Source organism: Delphinus delphis, chromosome 5, assembly GCF_949987515.2.
Source record: "Delphinus delphis chromosome 5, mDelDel1.2, whole genome shotgun sequence".
Classification (NCBI taxonomy): Eukaryota; Metazoa; Chordata; class Mammalia; order Artiodactyla; family Delphinidae; genus Delphinus; species Delphinus delphis.
In genome coordinates, this window is record NC_082687.1 from 73,216,063 (window position 1) to 73,229,301 (window position 13,239).

The window sequence follows — 13,239 nt, forward strand, 5'->3', positions numbered from 1 at the left end:
GTGATCAAAGTGTAGTCAGGATGGGTAATCAAATCAATTACATATTCATATGCATTAGTATTTTGAACATTTAATCATAGAGCACAGAATCAAAATATAATGGCAACAGGAGTAATAAGTCACTCTTCAAAGTTTTTCACCTAAAAATCCAACATTCTTCTCCAACTAGAGCCAGCCCCAAACTCTAATAAACCCAATGGGTACTGCTTGGGACCCTGCCCTGACCCCATAAAGATCCCTCTAATTAGGGCGCCCTATAATTTATACTTTAAGTTTGAGAGTGAGCGACGACTTTATTGATATTTACAAGATATCAATAGGTTCCAGGCAAAATGGATATATGGACACCCTCCCTATAATCAGCGCTGGTCCATTCTATTTAATTCAACTCATCCTAAAGTTTAAAAATAATTATTAAGTCCATTTTTTTGCAGAATGATGCTAGATATTAGAAATATAATAGCAGACTGGCATGGACATATATACACTACCAAACGTAAAATCGATAGCTAGTGGGAAGCAGTCGCATAGCACAGGGAGATCAGCTCGGTGCTCTGTGACCACCTAGAGGGCTGGGATAGGGAGGGTGGGAGGGAGATGTTAGAGGGAGGAGATATGGGGATATATGTATATGTACAGCTGATTCACTTTGTTATAAAGCAGAAACTAACACACATTGTAAAGGAATTATACTCCAATAAAGATGTTAAAATAAGTAAATAAAATTTATAGTTTAAAAAAAAGAAATATAATAGCAAAACATCATTTCTGGCCTCATATTTTCTACTAGGAAAGACAGGTAGGTAGCTACTGGGAAATTAAGCTACAGTACGGTAAGCTCCAGAGCGGGGATAAGATAGAAGGCTGTGGAAGCATAGAGAGAGAGAATTGTTGCAGCTATCTACTGCTACGTAACAAACCACCCCTAAACATAGTGCATTAAAACAACCACTGTTTTATTATAGCTCATGGTTTTGTGGTCACAAATGCACTCAGTTGCGTGATTCTGTTCATCATGGCGTCAGTGGAGGCCACTCACTGGTATACATTTGGTGGGTGGGCTCCTCTGGAGGGTACAAGACAGTCCAGTCACATGCCTGGCCCCTTGGCAAAGATGGCCAGAAGGCTGGGTGCTGCTGAAACTGTCCACTGAAGCACTCACATGTTACCTCTCCAGCATGGTGGCCTTGGATACTTGGATTTCTCACATGGCAGCTCAGGGCTCCAAAAGCGAGTGTTTCCAGCAAATATGGTGGAAGTTACATCACCTTTTATGACCTAGCTTTAGAAGTCACTTGCACCCTATTCTATTGTCTGAATCAGTCACCAGCGCACCCAGACTCAAGGGGAGGTGACATCGTCTCATCCCTTCTATGGAGCAAGTATCAAAGAATTTGTAGCCTTCTTTTAAAATTGCTTCAAGAACCAAAGCCAGTCTTTGAGGACAGAAGCAGGAGTCTTTCCCTCAAAGAGAGAGGAGAGAGGGATGAGTGAAGTTTGGCAAAGACCCCTAAGAAGAAAGACTGTGGATTGTTCAGGGAAGTGAAAGTAGTGAAGAAGGAAGAGTAAGGAGAGAATGGAGACGGAATTTGCACTGAAAGAGATGCGCACCTGAGGGTGACAGAGAGTTCAGAATCCGGCACATAAAAGGTGTTTAATAAACGGGACTGAATTAACAAGTAAATAAAGGAAAAAACAAACTTATCACAGAGTGGGAAGAGCGGTAGGATGGTCCAGTGCAGTGTTTTCAGACTTCTTCAAACAGACACCTCAGGAAGAAACATATGTGATATCACAACCTAGTACACATAAGCATATAGGGGTGTGTGTGTGTGTGTGTGTACACAACTGAAATGAGTTTCAAGAAACAATATCTACCCCTATTACAGGTAATAAACTCTGAAATCTTCTAATCTATTCTCTTCCATCCTATTTCGTTATTTTTCCAATGCAGGTCATAACCCACTGAATGGGTTTAAGGCTCACCAATGCCTTGAGACCCACAGCTTGAAAGACACTGGCCCAAAGCAAAGAGAAGAGTTTAGAGACAGAAGGTCAAATCAAGGCCGGATTCCAGTACATAAGATTTGAGCAAGAAATACTTATCAACTTCTGTAATATGTACTTTACAAAGTTGTTGTGAGATAAACAAAAGGTGCAAAAAAATCACTGAGCTCTGTAAGGCGGAAAAGATAAAGGTGTCCTCTATTTCCTTTCTTCCTTTTTCCCCCCTAATCCTGCAAATCTACTCCTGCAGAGCATCATGATTTTCAAGCTGTGGGTGAGGCTGGGAGTCTCTAAGAACCAGTCAGGCCGGGGGATGCCAGCTATTCTCTCTGCCATCAGATCCATTCCCCACCCCGCTCTTCCCCTCACCATCTCTGGGCCCCGGGAGGTTGACCTGTATGGATGTGTCACCCAGCCTCCCCGGTCTCTGGCTTCCAGTTGGGTTTGCCCAAAGGATGGGAAGAAAAAGCAATAGAATGATCTAGCCCTCTGCTTCCTCCCTGCCCAGCCAGAGTTTTGGCAGTGACTGCATTCCATTATGGCCACAGTTCCTGTATCATGGGCTCAGTAACATCATCCCACCCCAGCTTCTTCAAGCCTGGGGACGGTAATGGGTCCCACCATTGCCAGGTCTGGGGAGCGTCACCATCCATGTGGGTTCCCTTAAGTAACCTCAGTAAGTAGCCCCTTCACTAAACCCTCCTTAACTAGACCTTCTGAGTGTGCCATGTGTCCCCTGTTGATCCTGACTAATACAAGAGGTTTGTGAAAATGGGTTTAGGACCCCCTGCATTTGTGGACACGGAAACCAAGGGAGAGGATCAGAGGGCTGTGTGACACCGTAGCTGGGCATCCTAGACCTACCAAAGTGCATTTACCCCGTCGTCATCTTACATGAGCTATGATTTCAAAGCCAAGGGTGAGGTCCGCTCCTAAAACCCACACTCTCTGCCACCTCTGAGATATTACCCGAAGTTACTTTCACCAAAGAGAGAGTGTTCGATGAGGTGATCAGACATTAAAAACAGAGGAAACCTGTTGAAATGATCCCAGTTTGGTTTCGGGTGGGGTCAGACTCGGAGGGTCAGCTCCCTTACACCCTGAGACGTTGAGAAGGAGGGGTGTGTGTGTCGGGGGGCGGTTAGGGGAGAAGAGGAAACAGCATCACCTCTGAGGATGAAAGAGACAGCAAAGCAGAGCTGCACGAGGGGAAGACAAGCACAACTCTGCCCCCTGCCCTGGGTAACCTTCTCACCCGTGAGGAATGCAACTCCACCTCTTCCTGGCCACCTGGGACCCCCTAAACCCCCAGGACTCTGAGCCCTTCTCACTAGCCCTGAGCCTAGCAGTGGGGACCCAAATCTCCTCCAGGCCGTGAGGCCCCCTGCTAGCCCTTGTTCTCTCCCATCCTGTTCCTCCTTCTCTTTCCCTCTCTCCTTCCTTCTTTCCAAGTTCTTATACTGACTGTTACCTTTTAGGCGCACACATCCTGAATACGCAGTACTAAACGAACTAAAATCAAGTCAATTTTCCAACAGCTGTTTGGCAGGGGCAACGCTGAGCTGGATCTCAAATATCAGTCATTTGCACACCATTTTTACAATTTTTCCTATGTCTGAATCATCAGTATTTTTTTTTTCTTTAAATCCATTAATTCTTTAACTTCAACTTTGTTTCAGCCTCATTCTAAACAGTGAAATCACGGATGTGGAGTGCCTGTGGTATTTTTTTTTCTTCTTAGACATTAAAATAAAAATATTTGTAAAACATTATACCATAAAATACATATATTAAAAGAAAAATCTTTGTTAGCGTCCTGCTTAAACTCGCTGCACTTACCAGCGATGGGACATACAGCATACTTGGAGACAGGCTGCTAAAAGAGAGGTGTACCTAAGTACCTAAGGAGGTACTCCTTAGGAGTACAAGGCACAGCCCTCACAGTCACAAAGCTTTCCATCTGCTGAGAGATAAAAGGAGAGGAAGATTTCACAGGAAGCGGATAGATGGTGAACAAGGCAGACTGTAATTAAATCCCAAAGCATGTGGCCAAGGCAGGGAAGAAATGGACAGGTCAGAGAAACAGAGAAGCCGGTGGGAGAGAGGGGCTGACTGGTGAGGAAGCATTAAGCCACACTGAATATATTGACTTGGGGGTGATATTTAAAATCCTCCAAAGGCCCCCAAAGCTGCAGGACAAATGCCAAACTCCTCAGCACACCCACCCCTTCGTGATAGCAATAGAATGATCTAGCCCTCTGCTTCCTCCCTGCCCAGCCAGAGTTTTGGAGAGAGCCTCTGTCCATCCTGTGGTCTAGTGTCCCAGAATTCTCCCAACTGTTTGTTGTTCCTCCGATACACCGTCTTCTCTCCATCCCCACTACATCTGCACTCACTGCTCCCTCTGCCTGGAAAAGTCTCCTGCACATCTGTCTTCTGGCCAATATCTATCCAATCTTTTTTTTTCAAGGTAAATTTTCTTTATTGGAATATAGTTGATTTACAATGTTGTGTTAGTTTCAGGTGTACAGCAAAGTGAAACAGTTATACATATACATATATCTACTCTTTTTCAGATTCTTTTCCCATATAGGTCATTACAGAATATTGAGTAGAGCTCCCTGCTCTATACAGTATGTCCTTATTAGTTATCTGTTTTATATATAGTAGTGTGTATATGTCAATCCCAATCTCCCACTTTATCCCTCCCCCCCTTCCCCCTTGGTAACCATAAGTTTGTTTTCTACATCTGTGACTCTATTCAATCTTTTAAACTCAGTTCAAACGTCCTTTCTTCTCTCAGAATTGCGTGGAAATCATGATTGTGCAAATTAGAAAGGAGTTACTTCCTCTGGGTGTATGCAGCCCCTTGTTTGCATAAAAATACAACCGTTAGGGCTTCCCTGGTGGCGCAGGGGTTGAGAGTCCGCCTGCCGATGCAGGGGACACGGGTTCGTGCCCCGGTCCAGGAAGGTCCCACATGCCGCGGAGCGGCTGGGCCCGTGAGCCATGGCCGCTGAGCCTGCGCGTCCGGAGCCTGTGCTCCACAACGGGAGAGGCCACAACAGTGAGAGGCCCGCATACAGCAAAACAAAAAAAACAAAACAAAAAAACAACCCTTAGCTGGGTGTATGCAGTCCCGTACCAGGGTCCTCGGACTGACTTTCTGTCCCCCTGGCTTGGCACCCTTGTGCAGTGCACATCCTGCACAACATAAATGGCAGACCTGCCTTCTCCCCACCACACAACTCAGGCAGGGTTAGCTGCATTCCCATTTCCATGTTTATTGATTTATTCATGTCCCCCAATAGACAGTCAAAGACTGAAGGTGGAAAGGGCCTCATCTACAGCTGTATCTCTGGCAACTGAGCACCTATAAAGTGGAGCAGAACAAATATTTGCTGGGCAAGTAATGATCAATCAACAAATACATGTTGGAATGATTCAGAAAGCATGAATTCCAACAAATTCGTGTTGGAATGAATTTTAAACTGGAGTTTTAACTCTGCCTTCCCACATTGCCCAATATATAAATTGTACTACTTTCTAATATAGTGTGGTCAGAAAATACCTCCAAGTGGCCTCAGTGTGCAAAGGACAATGACAAATCTTTACCCAGGTAGAAGCATGACCTGCCCCACCCTCCATTCCAAACCAGTTACTCAGGGAAAGGACTATCCCTGTGCCAACGAAAGAATGTCACTCGCCATCTGGTTCTACAAGCATGAAGTCATTAGCCACTGCAGTCACCGATCTTCAATGCACCCTGAAAGGAGTTCAAGGGGAAGATCAGGAATGAGGCTCTCTGTGCTCTGGGGAAAAATTGGCAGAATGGGCCTTCAGATAGTTAGATATTTTCAGGAGAAAGTTTTATGAGCCCAAATTCTTGCATATTCTCATACCTAGAAAAGCGTTAAAATCATTAACAGAGACATCTGTTCCTTGTGACTAGCAGTAGCCTTCTGAAATTGCGGAACGCATCTCAGGACTTAGTAAAGCATAGGTTCTTCTGTCTGGGTGCAGAAAGAATTCAGCGAGAGGCAGAGTGACAGGTAAGGAAAGAGTTTACTAGTATAGGATGCTTGCGAGAGATGCAAACAGGTGGGCAAGGGAGTGCCACCACCCCAAGAACTTAGTGGGCTATAGTTTTATAATCAAAGGAAAAGTGGGGAGGGAGAGAAGACCACCTTCTTCCTCGTTCTTGAGTAGACATCAAGCTTCCGTTATCAGTTCCTCCTCCACATCGTCAGGCAGGGGAGTTTTCTTGTCCCTATAGGGTCAAACTAGGACTGTCATGGCACTCTTAAAATCAGCAGAAGGGTGGTAATATACACTAAAAAATGGTAAATCATCTCAGGTTTCAGTATAATGTCATCTCTTCTCTATGTTTTTGTTTTTAATGTGCACAGAGGAGCATGTCCTAGGAATTATTAACTTACTGACCTCACTGGGCAGGATGTGGGTCTCATTCCACCATTGTTTTATTGTTTTGGGGGCATGTCTCATGCTTCTGTTGCTTGGTTTTGTTGTTAAGCAAGCCTGCTTTCTTGAGTAATCATTAATTTACAGGAGTCTCCCATAGTTTTTCCCTACTTACAATCCCCTAGTGGGGTTAACTATTTAATCACCTACTTTGTCCCTTTACAAAGTAAAGGTTTCGTATATACTGACCTACCCCCCCCCCCCCACCCCCGACCATCTCTTTGGAGCAATTCCTCAGAGCTATCTGAGAGGCTGTCTCCTGGGCTATAGTCAGTGAGCCCCAAATAAAACTGAACTCACAGCTCTCACACTGTACTTTTTTTTTCAGTTGTCACCTGTCTCATTCCATGCTATGCTCCTACAGGCAGCACATAGTACTTGTTCAACAAAGATTGATTGAAAAAAGAAGTCAGAGTACACACTCCTTGCCTATCCCAGTATATATATTTAAATAATGATGGGTAGAAGGATTTGGGTTTAGTATACCCAACACTAATAAAAGCAAAGTTTACAGGGTGACTCAGTGAGAAAAATAATCTGTTTTGTCTCTTTTACTGTTCATATCGTGATCTTGAGCCCCTTTCCTATTGATTGTAGAAAAGAAACTTGCAAATTAAAAATAACTCAATCCCGGGGCTTCCCTGGTGGTGCAGTGGTTGAGAGTCCGCCTGCCGATGCAGGGGGGACGCGGGTTCGTGCCCCGGTCCGGGAAGATCCCACATGCCGCGGAGCGGCTGGGCCCGTGAGCCATGGCCGCTGAGCCTGCGCGTCCGGAGCCTGTGCTCCGCAACGGGAGAGGCCACAACAGTGAGAGGCCCGCGAACTGGAAAAATAAATAAATAAAAATAAAATAAAACTCTCTGTTCAGATCACCAGTTCGAATGCATCCCCTTTTCTACTCTTGATATGTAAAAGAAGCTTTTGTAATTGACAAATCCCTTTTTTCTCTCAACAAAGCCTGCCTTTCAAGACTATTGTTTGATTATGGAATTCAAGATCTTGTTTTAAAGTCAAAGCTGAACACTGATTCCTTCTTTATATGTAGATTCCGCTAGGGTGCTTCTGGCCAAATACAGGGGAAGGCCTATTCAAGGGGGTGAAGAGGAAACAAGACATTCATATATTCTAACAAGTAGAATCCCTGTTATGTCAGCAAATTTGACTATTCAAGTCATAAAACCTTCACATTCTGCTGTCTTCTGCAACCATTGCTGGGAGGGTAAAGGTCAGGTGACCCTAAACCCCTGAAAGATAGGATTGGACCAAATCCCTTTCCAGCCAGCTTCTACTGGCTGGTCACTGACTAATCAAAGTTTCTCATGAATATGAACCAAAGACATGGAGATGAGAGCCAGACCACAGTAGATACTGGTCCCCAGACGTCGGGTAGAGTCAGGTCCAATGTCAGCATCCTAGCAAGATGCAACTTCAGGCACTTGCCCCAGAACCACAGGAAGTGAAGAAGGAATGGAACACATGCCGCAAGAAAAGCAAAGCCCAAAGACCACGTGCTCCTGGTGGGTGACACATGGCTGGCACGGCTCTTTCGTAACTTTCCAGGTCCATGAAGGTTGGCTGTCCTTGGTTTGCAAGAGGTTCCCCTACCCCATACTTTCCATAAACCTATGTGGATGAATTATTGCCCCTTACTAAGATCTCTAACTGGAACATTTAAAAAATTACAGGTATAGTAAGCTAGTGAGTAAGTAGAGAACACGCTTCTGAAGGTGACAGAGACCATACACCCTTGGCTTTACCAGATTGTTATTTCCTGAGCCATCCCTTGGGAGCTCTAGGTTCAGAACTCAAATGCCCAAATCCAGCCAAACTGCTTTTCAGAAGCTCAATAGGGCTCGTTATCCTTTCTTAAGGGGTAAGCGCCCAACCCTCCCGATTACAGAGGTTTGCCCAAAGCTGGCTCCCCAGACATTACTAACACAACCTGTCAATAAGACAGAGCTGAGTTTGTCATCTCCACACGAAGGGAGAATGTCATCTTGCGACCGTTTGACAGTATTTCTGAGGGAGGAAGGCGCGGTGATCATTTATTGAGAAGTAGAACTGGGAGGCGGGTCTCCCAAAGCAGGGAGCTTGTTAGGATTGGATAAGGATCACGACACAACAGTCCAGAATTGGTGGAAATAGCAAGGCAAGAGTTTTGAGGCAAGGGATTCAAAGACTCTCAGGGCACTACCTGTCTGTTGATGTTTTCCACTGAAGAGTTGGAAGACCTTTCGGGGAAGTTCCTGTGGTGAACAATCAATATATTTGCCTGGACAGGAGACTCCTGGAAAAATAAAGTCATGCTAAGAAAGGCAGAGGAGTAGTACAAAGTCAGGTTCATGGAGATAGGAAAGAGTGGCTCCAGTTCTCAGAGTCCAGGCTGAGTGCAGGGGTAGAGAGCTTTGGTTCGGAGGTAGCTAAGAAGACTGTCTGAACTTTGCTCTGGATGGGTTTGAATATTCAGAGAGCATTAAGAGGCATCCTCGAAGAAGCCCTTTCAGCTTCTGAGGGCAAACCCTATATCCACAGGGTTAAGGATAGAACAGAACGCAAAGATAAACAAAGGAAGGGGTATCCAACCCAGTCTTCGAGAGTCAGTAATGTTAGGGAACCGTTGACCAAAACTGCCCGCCTTGGCCAGACACAATGATAGCCACTTGCATGAGTTGTCTCACAACAGGAGGTCCCGATAAGGAAGATGGTGCTGCTACTGAAAACTAACCGGGAGAATTCGGGAGGGACCAAAAGGAGAAAGGATATGCCAGCCCATAATATGTCCTGCCAACCTCCCAGAATGCTTCATGCTGAAATCCATCTTGGCTGAGAGATGTGCGTGCCACCAGGAAGGACCCTGAGTCAGACCAAATACGGGCCAAGCAAGATGACTGGCCAGAGACAATCCGGAAACTAACCCCATTACCATAAAACCTGAGACTGCGAGCCTCGAGGCAGAGCAGGTCTCCTGGGTTCCCTTACCCTGCTGCTCTCTGCCCGGGTACCCCTTCCCAATAAAGTCTCTTGCTTTGTCAGTATGTGTGTCTCCTTGGACAATCCATTTCTGAGTGTTAGATAAGAGCCCACTCTTGGACCCTGGAAGGGGTCCCCCTTCCTGCAACAGTAAGGCTTCTTAGAGGAAGAAGCACCCAAGCTGAGACCTAAAGCATGGAAAACATCGGCCAAGCTAAGGAGCGTGTATGTGGTTGGGGGGGGGCGCTGTGGGGCTGGAGGGTTAAGTTCCAGGTGGAAGGGACTGCACGGACCCGGAAGAGAGAGAGAGAACAGTGAACTGGAGAGCTGCCCGTCATTCGAGAGGAAGGGCTGAGGTTGTAGATCATGAAGATTCTTGACAATGGTGTGTGCTAGGGAGTTTGGGCTTTTTCATGAAGGCAGTATGGAGCCACTGAAGAATTTTAGGCAGAAAAGAAAAGCACGATCCGCACACATTTTTAAAGGCTCATCCTGGTTGCTGGAGAATGGTTTTGGGAGGGGCATGACCAGAGGCTAGGAAAATAGTCATACCATTCATAATGTTGAAGTCACCCTGACGCATTTGTATGTTCTCCTCAGTTCAGAGTCTGCAAATTCATGGAGCCATAGACCTTAAGGGTTGAAAAGAACCCTTCAAAACCATCCAGACCAAAACTTCCCTTGCAAATTATACTGCAGACCCGCAGTGACTCACCCCTCTCCCTGACCCTGAAGGGCAGGGGGCAGAGGGGATGGAGGAGCTGAGCAGGCACCCTATCCCTGGGGAAGCTGAGAGGCAGAGCAGGTCTCGGGAAACAACATTCTTGTCCATCCACCCGCCCAAGCAGTGACTGACTCCCCTCGACACTGATCTGATCCAAGGAAAACACACGCCTTTCAAAACACGGAGAAATGCGCACCCAGAATGTGCTTCAACAACTCAAAAGCCAATTACGGTCCATCTAATCTAACCAAAGCTGATTTCCTCAGGTGGCCAAGGGAGAGGTCAAAGGGCAATTCCTGAGGCTTTCCACAGAGCTCTGCCAGAACTTGAAGTTCCCCGCGTGTCCCCAGGGCTGACAGCTCAACTGCTGAAGAGTTAAGCAGTTGAATCTTTCAATTTCCCTCCCTCTCCTGATAATTATAAATATGACACAGCAGTGAACTACAGCAAACTCCCTTAGAGGTGAGGATTCGGTATTCTTTCACAAAGGAAACCAAAAGAAAGTGTCCGTATTTTACATTCCCACACGTGCATGATTTTCACGGATGCCGATCTGAAAAAGACAAAGAGGTATTATTTGCTAATCAAAAAAAAAAAAATCTGCACAACCACATTCATCTGTTTATATGAATCTCGTTTTGCAGTCTGTGCCCGTTCTGTAAAACTGCGATTTCGAGAGCTCTCGATTCATGGAGAAGCTGTGAGTGCCCTCTAGAGGAAGTTTGTCTCCATTGCCGCTACACACAGGAGAACTGGGTACATTAGAGCCGCTCTTGTCCGGCCTAATTTCCGGAGAGCATCAATTTCTCAGGATATGTGTGCAAAGTTTAGGTCCATTTTCGGCTTCTTTTTTTTTTTTTTTTTTTTTGTAATTCAAAGCTGAATCCAGTACAGCTGATCATAGTAAGACCTGGTCTGTATGAAGTTTAATGAGCATTAATAACCATTGTGAAGATGCTTCTCTCTCCTGGGACGACCCCAGAGCAGAGTACAGCTCAGCCCCTGCGGAGGAATTCAACCAGGAAAAAGCCTTGCAAACCCACGGTGTGGCTGGTCCTCACTTCCGTGTTGGTAAGAACCATTATTGCCCAATAGGTGAATCTCTGTAACCCCCACAAGACCACCTCACTCCCCTTACTCCGAGGTTGCACAAACCATGGCAGAGGACCAATCAATGCCATTTAGGATCAATGCCACCAGCAACCCGCAGGACCCTGGGCAAATCAGGTAACTTTTTAAAATGAAGGCTGAGGATATCCTGGAAATGTTGCACCAGCAGCTTGGGGGTTGGGGGGCATAAGCCAATAAAATCCTGTTATGAATGACTTTTGAACTCTTCCTTGCGCTTGAATATGATGTTGAATTTTGAGAACAATTGAATGACACTAAAGTGTGAAAATTCACTTCAAATAGATGAATCATTCTTATGTGAGAAGCCCTGATGTATGGTGTGATTGGAAACTGTGTTATCTTGAAGTTATTCATGTCTTCATGGAAAAAAAATATTTTTTACTCATAGAGAGTATATAATTTTTGTATAACACACTATATAATTATAAATTATATAAATTATATATAAATTATATATAAATTATAATTATATAATTATATAATTATAATATATATTATAAAAATTATATATATTATATATAAATAATAATATATAATAATATAATAATATACAATAATAATAATAAATAAATATATATTTATATAAAATATATATATAAAAATAATATAAAATATATTTTTTTATTTATATATATTTTAATATATATATTTTATATATATTTATGTATATATTTTAATATATATATTTTAATATATATATATTTTAAATATATATAAATAATAATATATAAATAAATATATATTATATAAATTATATAATTATATAATATATATAATTATATAAATTATATATATATAATATATATAAATTATATATAATATATAAAAATTATATAAATTATATATAAAATATATATAAATTATAATTATATAATTATAAATTATATAATTATAAGTATATAATTTTTGTATAACACACTAAAAATATTTTAAGAGAGATTCCTGGTGATTTGCCTCTATAAAATACTGAGTAAAATCTCATTAAGTTGAATGGAAATGTGGACTTCCCTGGCAGTCCAGTGGTTAAGACTCTGAGCTTCCATTGCCAGGGATGTGGGTTCAATCCCTGGTCGGGGAAATAAAATCCCACTTGCCCCACGGTGTGGCCAAAAATTAATAAGCAAATAAACAAAAATTAAGTTGAATGGAAATGATGTGGGGAAAATGAACCTTGGATTGACTTAGTTTGAACTGTGGAATATTTAAAAAATAATGTTAGGCATCTAGATAATTCAGAGATAGCAGTTGGTTCTGATTATGTCAAATCCTGGATCTGTCAATGCTGCTTCCTGCTTGAAATGACCCGTTCTCGGAGCCAGAAAACCCTGGGTTCGATGCTGCTTGAGGGTACAGATCCCAGTCCACAAACAGGAAACGAACTTTTTAGTTGCTCTAATTTAGCTTAATTTCTGTAATGAGCTCCTGTTCCACCAGGGGGCAGAAACGTGATCTGAGTAAATTACAGCTCCTCCACGTTGGCACCTGATGGGGATGGAAAGGGGATTGTGTGGTGTCACAGCATGGCAAGCTGGTGGCTGGTCTTGATCGATACCTCTGCCCTCTGGCACATCCACTGAGCCTTCCCCTTCCCGTCCAGTGTTCAGTTGCATCACTACACAGTCACTGCTGAACATCCTCTCTGTTCTCGGAGACTCCTTCCTGTCTGGTCCTCCCCTGCAGGACCCATGCCTGTCCTGAGCCCGGGAGGTCACCGCTGCTGAGGAATCCAGCGAGGCTGCCCCAGGCCCAGATGCCAAGGCACACCACAGCCATGCTCCTGGGGGTCTCACCCCTATCTGGAAAGGGAAACGCAGATCGCTCTGCACTTGGACCCCGCCCCTCTGATTGGGCTAGGGGATGCCCAGAAAACTAGTGAAGCATTATTTCTGGGTGTGTCTGCGAGTGTCTCCTAAAGAGACTAGCAT